The sequence below is a fragment of the Hyperolius riggenbachi genome, chromosome 2 (assembly GCF_040937935.1).
Source record: "Hyperolius riggenbachi isolate aHypRig1 chromosome 2, aHypRig1.pri, whole genome shotgun sequence".
Lineage (NCBI taxonomy): Eukaryota > Metazoa > Chordata > Amphibia > Anura > Hyperoliidae > Hyperolius > Hyperolius riggenbachi.
In genome coordinates, this window is record NC_090647.1 from 206546476 (window position 1) to 206559562 (window position 13087).

At 41.5% G+C, this 13087-nt stretch overlaps 1 protein-coding gene and 1 non-coding gene across 2 annotated transcripts in view; one reads left to right on the forward strand and one right to left on the reverse strand.

Annotated features, from left to right (window-relative positions):
- NALF1 (NALCN channel auxiliary factor 1) overlaps nucleotides 1-13087 on the reverse strand; it is a 663538-nt gene that overhangs the window by 45361 nt on the left and 605090 nt on the right. The gene's annotated exons all lie outside the window — the stretch shown is intronic.
- LOC137555134 (U6atac minor spliceosomal RNA) lies at nucleotides 3624-3703 on the forward strand. The gene has a single exon (XR_011027833.1). It is a non-coding gene; the product is annotated as a U6atac minor spliceosomal RNA (small nuclear RNA).

The following is a 13087-nucleotide window of genomic DNA, read 5'->3' on the forward strand; positions in this document are numbered from 1 at the left end:
ACATCCTTTAGTATTAGGTAGCCAGAAGCACCCTCAATATTAAATAGCTAGAGGTACCCTCAAATATTAGGTAAGTAGAGGAACCTTAGTATTAAGTAGCTATAGGCACCCCTGACTGAAGGGAGATCTCGCCAGTGGAATGCCCAAGAGCAGGGTGAGTAACCTCTCATTTACACTCTGCTTGGGACTCTACATAGGGAAGGAGGGAGGGAAGCGCTCAGGGAGGGGAGTAATCCGTCTTTCCATCACAGGCGCCTGTTGGCACATGCCTACAGTGCCTTATGGTAAATCTGACCCTGATGAAAGGATAAGGTACTACTGAACCTTGGCAGGTTTGTTCCCTGTAGTTTTTAGCACAGTAAAGCAGATCTTGCTATACCCTTAATTGTGTTTAGAATTAACTTGGCAAAGTGTGTAAGAAGGTGAACATGACTATTTGTAGCCATAGGGCTCCCGTTCACTATAATTAGGATACTTACACAATTTAATACTGTGAAATAATGACATCTGTGGCTGGTCATGGCCACTCCATTCATTTTAATGGCACACTGAACACCAAAACTACCTCAAACCTGAATGGCCCACACCAAACCTACCACTAATCAGCATATAAAGCAGTCAGTGTGACGTCTTTCCTATTCATTACAGTGCTGCTTGTTTCTAGCACTGAAATTTCCCAATCAGTGAGTGTTTTATTTTCCTGCTTTTTGCCTGAGTGGAGGCGAGAAGGACCACTGCAAACAGTTCAGCAATCTCTACTTACACTTTAATGTATGTTCTACAACCTGACAATTTAACCACTCAGGATTACAGGAGAAAAGATTTTTCTTGCTATGCAAACATACAAAGAGAATACCAACTGCACAAAATGCGCAAAAAAACCTTTAATTAATAATGCAATGCAGTAGCCACGCCTATTATAGTGTAGTGTATATGTTACAGGCAAAGTACGAAATCAGGCATTCTATTGAATGCCTGAAGCGATTAGGCAAAGTATGAAATGTCTGTTTCGTTACGTACTTTTATATATATTAAAACAGCGCATATATGGAGTCCAAAATGATTTTAGGAACAAAGGTCCACAGGTCCACTATGACACTTGAATCGCAGCTGTGATTTTTACAGTAGGTAGCCTCTACAGTGCGTACCACCACCACACCCTTAAGATGGGACACTCACTGCAACCAATTGACCCACTATGAGACTGGGTCAGACAGCGCCTGCAGGGACATCAAGGCCTCCCTCTGCCTGTACCGATCATCACTGATCCACTCCACAAATTCAATTATGGCTCCATATCAATATGCACCTCAAATTAAACCAATAGGCTCCATAGCGTAAAACCGTTAAAACAATTTATTTAAAATTAATCCTAACAACTCACATGCCAGATTCTTTGTGTGTAAGGCACTGAGTTTTTACGGGCTCAACCCCGGTAGTTGGCCACCTGGCAGGCAATCAGCGGCGCTGTCTCGCTGGACTCCAGCTCTCGCATGCCACGCCGACCTCACTTCCGCCTTCCGTGCTCCACGTATGTGCGTCCCAGCCTGACCGGTTTCATCACATCCGGTGACTCATCAGATGCCCCTGATGAGTCACCGTTTGTGACAAAACCGGTCGGGTTTCGAAACAAACCACTGCAGCCCCTGTATGACACGGTTACTCCCATATCTGTGAAGTGGACACAGATCCACATCTGACCAGTGATATAGGGTTATAAAGTGAATGTATTATACAGAGCAATGTTGAGTCAAGACAAGAAGTATAGTTAAAGGCTACGCAAAGTGATCTGTGACATGATGATAAACATGTGTATGTAGAGTCCTAGTCCTACATATGCCTAGGTTGTGTTCCTTTTTTTTCTCACTGTAAAAGTTAAGCATCCAGGGCTTTAAATGACTGTGCAGTCAAGCTACAGTTAGACTGTGAGTAAGTCTCATGGATAACTAATTCTGCATGGCTGAAAAAAATAGATAACAAACTCAATAGTTGTCTGTATGTGAGCTGAATAACTTAGAAAACAAAACTACCATCGTGTTAGGTTTTAATAATTGTTACATTTATTTATTTTACTTTAATATTACTTATTGGCCACTAGTTGGCACTATACATTCTCCTGGAAGTTACCAGGAAGTGTTCCATCATTCTGGAGACCAGCAGGCATTAACCCAGAGTGGTCTGGGAGGGGAGAACTGGGTAACTGCTGTGGAAGTCTGGAGTGTTGTGCAGTGGCGTGCTGATCCAGAAAGTGTAGAGCCAGGATGAAGGAGGAGCACAGAAGTACCAGTGCGAATACAGCTGTCTGTCAGAGTGGACAACAGTGTCTAAGGGTGAGCAGTCACCTGTATTGTTTGATGGTGGCAGATGCTGCACCTACTAGTGTCGCTCTGGCCTTGCGTGTATGCGCTATACTGATAGTGGTGTGTCGAGCAATGATCTATCGCTGAACTGCTTTGATGGTATCCATGGCAGACACAGAGTGGAAGGTGGCGGTAAGCAGAAATTCCAGGTTGTGATAATACAGTATGTAGTAGCGGTCTGTGAGTCAGGGCAGCTATTATAAAGGGTAAGTGTGTTAGCTGTTTTTGGAGAGTGTGTTGGGCTCTGTACGAGGTGAAGGCGGGTGACCTGATAAAAATCACTGGGGGTTACATTAGAGAGTGGACCCCCTCCATCGCTATTACAACAGTCTGCACTATAATGTTGCTTTTGTTTAATTTTGAGGAAAACTGGATTTAAAGAGGACAGGAAGAAAATGATAATATATGGTCTACAGAGAACATTCTAAAGAGAACTGATTTCCTTTTAGGGTGATAAGTATTGTATGGACAGTTGGACAGCACACTCTGAACCTTCTTTCATATGTATGTCTTTTGTGTAATGTAACACTATTGGTGGTGCAGGTAGCCAGCATAAATGTTTGAGGGATAGACAGGAGCTAGAAGAGCGCACCTGTAATAAACAATAATTTTAAAAAAACCTACACTGCTCTGAAACAGTCGCGCTCTTGGCTATTTGTTTGTTTTGGATCTACCTGTGGAGGTGGATGACGGTCATGGTCACCCTCCTGGCACAGACGCTCCTGTGTACACACATTATATGTCTACACTAGAGCACCACAGGATTGTGTGTATTCTTAATTGTGGCCTATGTTACCATTGGCATTGTTGGCCTCTACAGGTTATACTGTTTTTACCATATAGAACTTTTCAAGCTTTTCACTTTTAAGGAAATCATGTTTTTAATGGAAAGGTTTACTATTGCCCTTGTGCTGTTGTAAGCTTGGTGTCGGAATGATCAGTAGATAGATCATTTGATTGTGAAATAACATCTACAGACCAACCCCTTATGTCAGAGGACTAGTCTGATACTTTTAATGGCAACTAAAGTAGAGGTATATAGAAGCTGCCATATGTATCTCATTTTAAGCAATACCAGTTACCTGGCAGCCCTTCCAGTCTATCTGGCTGTAGCAGTGTCTGAATCAGACCAGAATCAAGCATGCAGCTAACCTTGTCAGATTTGACAACAATGTCAGAAACACCTGATCTGCTGCATGCTTGTTCAGGGTCTATGGTTAAACATATTAGAGGAAGAGGATTAGCAGGATAGCCAGGAAACTGGTATTGCTTAAAAGGAAATAAAGATGGCAGCCTCCTGCACAAGGATTGAAATAACTTAACAGTTTGTTGCAAAAGTATTTGATAGTTGGTGAAATAAGTTTGAAATGGCTTGTTTCACCCAGCCAGTATGTACTGTTCTCTGAGCTCTAATCTAGTCAAGGTAATCCTTCTTAAAATAATGTAGGAAAAGAACAGTTAGCTCCTTAGGCCTTTACATTTTATTTCCCGAAAGACAAAATGCCAATCCAGTTTAACATAAAGTTACCGTTATGCATTAGAGTTTCATTTTACGAAATCACAGTACTGCAACATTTAAGTTGTGTGTACCTTTTCTAATAAATAATATATACCTTGCATCACATAGTTAATAAAATCCTGTTGTTACTGTACTGTTTTAAGCTGTCTTTCAACCATAGTCTTCCATATGTATTAAAACAAATCATATTTTACATGAATGCTTTTATTTAAAAAAAAAGTTTTACAAATTTCAGTTTCTACAGACTGAGGGTTGGTTCACACTGCAAGAGCTTTTTCTAAGCGCTTTGTGATTTGAAAAGCTCTTGCTAATGTAATCAAATGTAAAAAACCTACAACACTAGATCATAAATCCATATTCCCTTCTCAGTGAATTACACATGCTACGCCAAGGCAGACAGTCATCCATCAGTATTGATGGTTTTCATACTACACATTAATTGTATGTATTCTGTACTTGTATCTGTAATTGTTCTGATTGTAGTATGTTGAACTGCTCATGTATGTATGCTCCCCATTATTGCATAGGTTGCACAGCACTACGCTATGTAAATAAAAAATAATAACATGGGCATGCAGGGGGAGTGGGAGGAGTCAAGCTCTATTCTCTCTTTAGTGGCAGTGAGGTATGGCTTCAGAGGACTGACTCAGTCTGGCCAGCTTAGGCCCCATTTACACTTAATCAGTTGGTACACATTTTTGTTTTTCTTCTTCTCCATAGCAGTGCATTATGAAAATTCTTTCATTTAAAACGTGTATAGTGTGAACTGTACCATAAGAAAACATGGGCATCACTTTGAAAATCAGTTGTCCTTTCAGTTTTAACTGAAAGCAACTGATTAAGACTTCGTTTACATTGTTACATGCAGATGGCCGTGCGATCGGAACGCAACGTGTATGATCACACGTCATCTGCGTTTCCATGTTTTGCGTGGCTGATCCCATTCACTTGTAGTGAATTGGTCAGCCGTGCGTTTTGCTATAAAATGCATGCAGCATGTGTTCATGCACCGCACTGGTATGGGATGCATGCAGTGTGAACATCAGACAGTGTAGTCTATGCACTTCTGATGCATGCATTGCCGAAATACGGACGGCAACGCGTGTAATGTAAACAGGGGCCAAGTGTAAATGGGGCCTAAACTTATAGTCTGGTTGCACTGTATTAATATGCATCTCCAACTCAAAAAACATATCCCGCATCTGACCTTTTCTCACTCAAGACACAACTAAAATGTTAATGCTCTTATAATATCTCGTCTGGACTACTGCAACATACTACTTTGTGGACTACCAACTAACAGACTGGCACCGCTCCAGTCGGTACTGAACTCAGTTGCTCGTCTCATTCATCTTTCTTCTGGATCTTCCTCTGTTGCTCCTCTCTGTCAAGCTCTTCACTGGCTGCCAACTAACCAAAGGATCCAGTTCAAACTCCTAACCTACAAAGCTCTCCACAATCTTTCTCCCCAGTACATATCCTCACTAATTTCCAGAATCGCAATTTCAGATCTACTCATGATCTTCTGTTGTCCTACTCTAGAATTACCTACTCACATTCACATTCATACAATTTTGCATGCACTTCACCCCTGCTCTGGAATGCCCTCCCACAGCACATCCGTCACTCTCCAACCTTTGTTACCTTTAAACGCTCTCTAAAAACGTATTTGTTCCGACAAGCATATGCGCTACCTTAGGCCACTTCCCTTTGTCCTAAGGCCAAATTGCACTCCTACTAGGTATCCTAAGACACACTGCCTCAATATATTTGCTGCATACTACCCCTCCTCTTATCCCCCCCCCCCCCCCCCATTCCATTTAGATTGTAAGCTCGCAAGGGCAGGGCTCTCTCCCCCTTTTGTGTCTTGGAAATTATTATACATTTTATTTATCATGTTACTTATCACTGTCATTACCAATTCTGCATTTTGTATTCTGTATTTTGTATCATTTTTCTGTATTTTGTCACTAATTATCTATCTTGTATATTGGTGTACACCGTTCTGTATTATTATGTACCTCATGTTTGTTTCTTACTTTGAACAGCGCCACAGAATATGTTGGCGCTTTATAAATCAATAATAATAATAATAGTAATATACTTGGCTTCTAAGGAATTCCGCAATGCCCCTGTGTAACTGTACAAAGTACAATTTCTCTTCTTAAAGGGACTCCGAGCTCAACAAGGAAAATAGTACTCACCCGGGGCTTTCTCCAGCCCAGTGCTGGTCGGGAGGTCCCACGACGGCGTCCTGGCTCCTCTCCTAGGCCCCGCTCCGGAATGGCTGCCCGGCGGCAGCCTGGCGACACTCGGCTGAGTGTCGGGCTCCTTCTTCCGCATATGATGCGGCTGGAGTCACCACGCCGGCCACCTCGCGTCATCACGGCGGCCGGCGTGGCAGTACGACGCACGCGCGCTTTAATCGCGCATGCGCAGTACTTTCACGCCGGCCGCCGTGATGACCTGAGGCGGCCGGCGTGGTGACGTCAGCCGCGTCATACACGGAAGAAGGAGCCCGACACTCGGCCGAGTGCCACCGGGCAGCCATTCCGGAGCGGGGCCTAGGAGAGGAGCCAGGACGCCGTCGTGGGACCTCCTGACCAGCACTGGACTGGAGAAAGCCCCGGGTGAGTACTATTTTCCTTTTTAAGTTGAGCTCGGAGTCCCTTTAAAGCAGGATGTGTTTGCAAGTATTTAGGTTTACACAAGCAAGCCGTAACTCCCATAATGCATCATAGATGTAGCTGCAGAAATCATAACTGTGAGGAATGGAAACTCTGTGAACAATTATAAATAGCTTAAAGGTAGTATGGAAATATATAAGAACTCATATGGATTTTTATGCTGATGTTCATATCTGGCAGATCTTCTATTTTTTAAAGGTGGGCTCTGGTCTGGAGCAATAAAAAAAAAAATAGAAAGGTTACTGAAAAGTTACATTTGAATACCCACCCTATAATAATATGCTTTATGTATGTTGTTCAGGCTTAATTCAGGGCCATTTAAAAGTGGGAAATAAAGCTGTATAACACATTGTGTCAAAGAGTAAAATGCCTTATTTGTCTCAACAACCAGTCAATGGGCAATTAATCTAATCATGTAAGATTGCGTTAAAATCACAGGTCATCACTCACAAGCATACACACTGAGGCTCAAAGCATATGCACATGCATCATGTGGTGAACATTCCACCACAATGTAAAGGCAATCATTTCTATTCCCACAGAGATCATGGTCCTCACAAACCACCAATCACACAGCACTGAGTACCCAGCCACCTACCAATACAGAAAGTGACAACGAGACTAAAGATAGGAGCCTGGTCAACAAACAGACACTTTCCACAAGACAAGAGATGGAGTCTATAATGGCCATATAAATATATGCGAGTTCAAACCAGTTTAATTGACCAGTGTCTCCAAAGACATAGATTATAATGCAGAGAGTGGGGCAGCATAAAGCCACAGATAGCTCACCACTCTAAGAGAATAACACAGTGCTAAGGATTAGTGTAATAAAGCACACTGCAACAGCAGACAATGCTCTTTTGATTTTTCATTTTGTTTCCAAATTTCAGCGCACTGCACATGTACATGCACATACTACTTTAAAGAGGAGATGTCAGCCATACTATCGCAGAAAAAAAAACACATATATAAGTAGATAAGTACTTGATCTACTTACATAACAAATGTATTGCACTGTCCACGTTTTGATTTTAGTGATTTCTCTATAGTAAAAAAATTAGAAAATCCTTCTTAGAATTTTCGATTTTAACTGTGTCTATTTTGAAGCTAATCCTGATGTCATGTCCTCCCTTCCTCTGCCTGACTGTGTATGCATTGCCTGCTCTCCTCCCAGTCTTCAGGCACTCCCACCCAGCTCTGCAATTGAAAGTGCATTGTCTCAGCATGAGAAATATTGGTCAATCAGAAAGGAACAGAGGTGTGAACAGGAGGGAAAGTAGCTTCAACCAATCAGGCTGCATTAGTTAAGTCTGAGGGGAAAGTAGAGAAGCAAAAAAGGACAACCCAGCATTCCCTGCAACTTCCTTTGTGCAGCAATGTATAAAATAAGAGTCAGGTAAACTGGGGAATGATTATTTATCAACAAGAAAAGTAAGAGTGATTTTTAACTTTTGGTTTGCCTGGTTAGCATCCTTATTATTTGTTTACCAGATAAAAATAAAGAAATTATTTTTAATTTTATGCCCGACAGTTACACTTTAAAAAAGTCTTGATCAGGCAAATGTGTTTTATACTTGAGATTCATCATGTGACTTCCTCTTTTGCATAGGTGCACAAAGAAATTTGAACAATTTTATTCAAAGCAAGAGAGGTAACTTTTACTCACAGTGACAATGAGATTTGGTGACTTATGACGTGCTGGATTGATTGAGTCTTCTGACAGATCAGCAATTGCAGCAATTTTTAAGTGGATGAACAAATCAAGAATTACTTTATCACTATCAGATTCATTGGATTGCTGGCAAACCGCAAAGAAATTCACACAACTTTTATGAGAATCCCAGCTGTGAAATAACTTTAGTTCCCTGTGCATGGCACACCTCAAAAACAATGTTATACCAAGCTACTGTATATGCTACCAAGCTACTGTATATGTCATGCCATTGTATGCTAGAAAATATATTATTGTCACAGAAATGTTTTTATGAGTAATCTCATGGAAACACTGTCTGGAGCACAGCACTTCCTAGTGGTTGGAGTGAGCAGTGAAACAGTAAGTAAACAACAATGCGCTGTACCACCTATTTCAAGTCACCAGGCTCTAACTAAGTCTGAAGGCAAACAAAAGGTGTAAAGGTCAAAGAAGTCATTTGAGATACGGTACTTTACAACAACACAACCTTTTTTAGGGTAATGCGTTTAATTGTTAATCACTAAAAGTTTTAAAACTGCCTCTAACAGATAATGATAATACAGGATCTTCTCAAAAAATTAGCATACTGTGATAAAGTTCATTATTTTCTGTAATGTACTGATAAACATTAGACTTTCATATATTTTAGATTCAAATACACACAACTGAAGTAGTTCAAGCCTTTTCTTGTTTTAATATTGATGATTTTGGCATACAGCTCATGAAAACCCAAAATTCCCATCTCAAAAAATTAGCATATTTCATCCGACCAATAAAAGAAAAGTGTTTTTAAAACAAAAAAAAGTCAACCTTCAAATAATTATGTTCAGTTGTGCACTCAATACTTGGTCGGGAATCCTTTTGCAGAAATGACTGCTTTAATGTGGCGTGGCATGGGGGCAATCAGCCTGTGGCACTGCTCAGGTGTTATGGAGGCCCAGGATGCTTCGATAGCGGCCTTAAGCTCATCCAGAGTGTTGGGTCTTGAGTCTCTAAACTTTCTCTTTACAATATCCCACAGATTCTCTATGGGGTTCAGGTCAGGAGAGTTGGCAGGCCAATTGAGCACAGTAATACCATGGTCAGTAAACCATTTACCAGTGGTTTTGGCACTGTGAGCAGGTTCCAGGTCGTGCTGAAAAATGAAATCTTCATCTCCATAAAGCTTTTCAGCAGATGGAAGCATGAACCCACTTTTGAACCAGAAACAGCGGCAGAAGCCCCTGACCTGGGCTACAGAGAAGCAGCACTGGACTGTTGCTCAGTGGTCCAAAGTATTTTTTTCGGATGAAAGCAACTTTTACATGTCATTCAGAAATCAAGGTGCCAGAGTCTGGAGGAAGACTGGGGAGAGGGAAATGCCAAAATGCCTGAAGTCCAGTGTCAAGTACCCACAGTCAGTGATGGTCTGGGGTGCCATGTCAGCTGCTGGTGTTGGTCCACTGTGTTTTATCAAGGGCAGGGTCAAATCAGCTAGCTATCAGGAGATTTTAGAGCACTTCATGCTTCCATCTGCGGAAAAGCTTTATGGAGATGAAGATTTCATTTTTCAGCACGACCTGGCACCTGCTCACAGTGCCAAAACCACTGGTAAATGGTTTACTGACCATGGTGTTACTGCGCTCAATTGGCCTGCCAACTCTCCTGACCTGAACCCCATAAAGAATCTGTGGGATATTGTGAAGAAAAAGTTGAGAGACGCAAGACCCAACACTCTGGATGAGCTTAAGGCTGTTATCGAAGCATCCTGGGCCTCCATAACACCTGAGCAGTGCCACAGGCTGATTACCTCCATACCACGCCGCATTGAAGCAGTCATTTCTGCAAAAGGATTCCTTACCAAGTATTAAGTGCATAACTGAACATAATTATTTGAAGGTTGACTTTTTTTTGTTTTAAAAACACTTTTCTTTTATTGGTCGGATGCAATATGCTAATTTTTTGAGATAGGAAGTTTGGGTTGTCATGAGCTGTATGCCAAAATCATCAATATTAAAACAATAAAAGGCTTGAACTACTTCAGTTGTGTGTATTTGAATCTAAAATATATGAAAGTCTAATGTTTATCAGTACATTACAGAAAATAATGAACTTTATCACAGTATGCTAATTTTTTGAGAAGATCCTGTATATAAGGAGATAAGAGAAGACAACGGAGCACCTTTATTTGCATACAGTTGCAGCACAGTGATTTGTGCCATTCCTTATCTATTCTTCCTTCCTGAACTCCTGCTAACACTAAAGGTGCCCATTGAACTGTATGGGCAGATTCGACCAAGAGACAAATCTCTCTCTCATCGAATCTGATAAGAGAGAGATCTGTCAGCTGCCCATACACCCTAGGCTGATTCCCGATCAATTTCATGCTGAAATCGATCCGGAATTCGCCTTGTGCATTGTGCCCCCCTAATGTAATGTCCCTAGGTACCTGAAAGGATTGGTCAGTTTTCAGACCCAATTCCCCATCAGGGATGACCTAGAATTAATGCTCTGTGATTTCTAGCCAGTACCAGCATTGAACCTGAATCAACTACAATGAAGACACACAGACAGGTTTTGCAGTTGATATTCAGATTGATGTGTATTAAGGCAGGGTTTATTTTTATACACAAATCTCATAGGTTGCGCAAGCTCAATAGATAAAGAACGTGTATAAATTACCTCTCCGCGGCCTCCACTTGTCCCCCGCAGGCTTCCGGGGTTCCTCTTCCACATACACATGCGCACCACGTGATTTCCTAGTAAGGGCGCGCATGTGTGACTTCACACATGCGCCCTTCCCTTAACAGGAAACCATGTGGGGCATGTGTGTATGCGGAAGAGGAATCCCGGAAGCCTACGGGGGACAAGCAGAGGCCGCGAACCGGTAATGTATTCTTTACACTGTGCACGAGGGAACATTACATTACACAGCAGCGAGGGGGAAGATGGTTTCGTCAATCGTTGGGAATTTGCACGCCGTTCCTGCCACGCACCCAAACAACCAACTTCGGCCCGACATCTTGCAGAATGCGCGATCGACAATGCGACCAATTTCTGTCCTGAAGTAGGTTGCTTTGCCGGTCAGGCATGCACTTGGCGGTACCTTTTTTTTTCAATTCGATTATAATAATTCAAATTGGATGGTCGATTGGCCACCAAGTAGTCTGACGTATGGCCACCTTAACTCTTATTGTAACAATTCTTATTATTTACTGATTACTGATCAAGCTCAGGTGTAATTGTATTGTTTGTACTGTAAATCCTGCCTGAATGTCATGTATTCAGCACAAGCCACCAGGCTACTGAAAAACAATTTCCCGATGGGCGTGGATGCGGCGTCACCCCCAGTACCGCTTAACGCCGATTGGTGTACGGTCTTTGAGCCTGTTTTGTGAATAGATGATTCAGTGATTATAGGCTGGTGCCTTCCTTGTGTGATCTGGCCAAACAGGCTTTTTAGTTAATGGTTAAGTTTCTTGAGACACTTGAGCAATGTTTTTAATTGTGGTCATGTTTGGTTAATTTATTCACAGTTTGTTAAGTTCTTATGATTTACCTTCAATAAAGGTGTAATTTCTTCCAGCACATTTCCTTTGGTTAAAAGGCCAGTATTGCAAAAAAAAAAAAAAAAATGTAAGTACAGACATATACAATGTATGTTTCTCTCAGAGTAAAATGCACTATTAATTTAATTGTTCCTTTGTAGCTGACACTTACAGTCATTGGTAAAAGGTAACAGATCTGACATAGTTTGGACTAGTCCAGTGATCTACAAACTTGGCTCTCCAACTGTTAAGGAACTACAAGTCCCACAATGCATTGCAGGAGTCTGGCAGCCACAGTCATGATTCATAAAGGCAAATGAATTGTGGGACTTGTAGTTCCTTACAGCTGGAGAGCCAAGTTTGCAGATCACTAGACTAGTCTATATCCTTATGGGAGATTTTCATTATTAACTTTATTCTTCAAAGACACCCCTTCTTGGAAAGGATCTATAGAAAGATGTCATGCAGCTTCCCTACTCATTTGCACACTATTTTGAAATCACTGAGAATCAAAGCAAATGAGCTTCTGCTCAGTGTCTCGTTCAAACACTGTAGTTTTTTGTTTGTTTATTTTGTTCCAAGAATACCAGCGTTTAACAGCTAAGCTTTTATTGGCTTTCGAAGGCTTTTAATGGCTTTCAGGAAAGCGTTGCATTTTTCGGGGCTTTTGTAGAAAGTATAAGGAAACGCTAGGCTTTTATGAGCTTTCATTGGCTTTCAGTGGCTTTCGGTGTCTTTTGCTTGCTTTCAAATACTTTCTAGAAGCTGCATGTTGCTTTTGAGACCGGACACCGGGATAAACTGCCAGGCTTTCATGAAAGCCTGCAAAAGCTTGTACTAAATGCTCTTACTCACTTGCATGGGATGGCAGATCCCTAAAAACGTTACTTTTAAAGTGCCACATTTAATGCCAGCAAAACGTCCATGTGAGCCAGCCTTACTTTTATAGCTTTACATGAATACAGATTTAAAAAGTACAGTTAGCTTATATATTTACAAAACAAAAGTTTGCCTTCTAAAAACAGAAGGTATTTGCGATTATTCAGATATTTGTCCCAGACAGCTAAACACACCTCCAGCACCGCTGGAATGCAATGATGTGCCAGCTTGTTAGTATTACAGACCCAAACTCGGTCTCTTTTAGCCCCTTACACACCCCTAGGAGCTCTGGATCACCAAGAGCTTGCTGGGAAATCTGTTACTCTTATATATTTACATAACTGTAAATCTGAAAGACATGGTATGTGAAGGAAATAAGCTCCATTCCTAGCACCAGGGATTGCCTTGCTGTGCCCCTT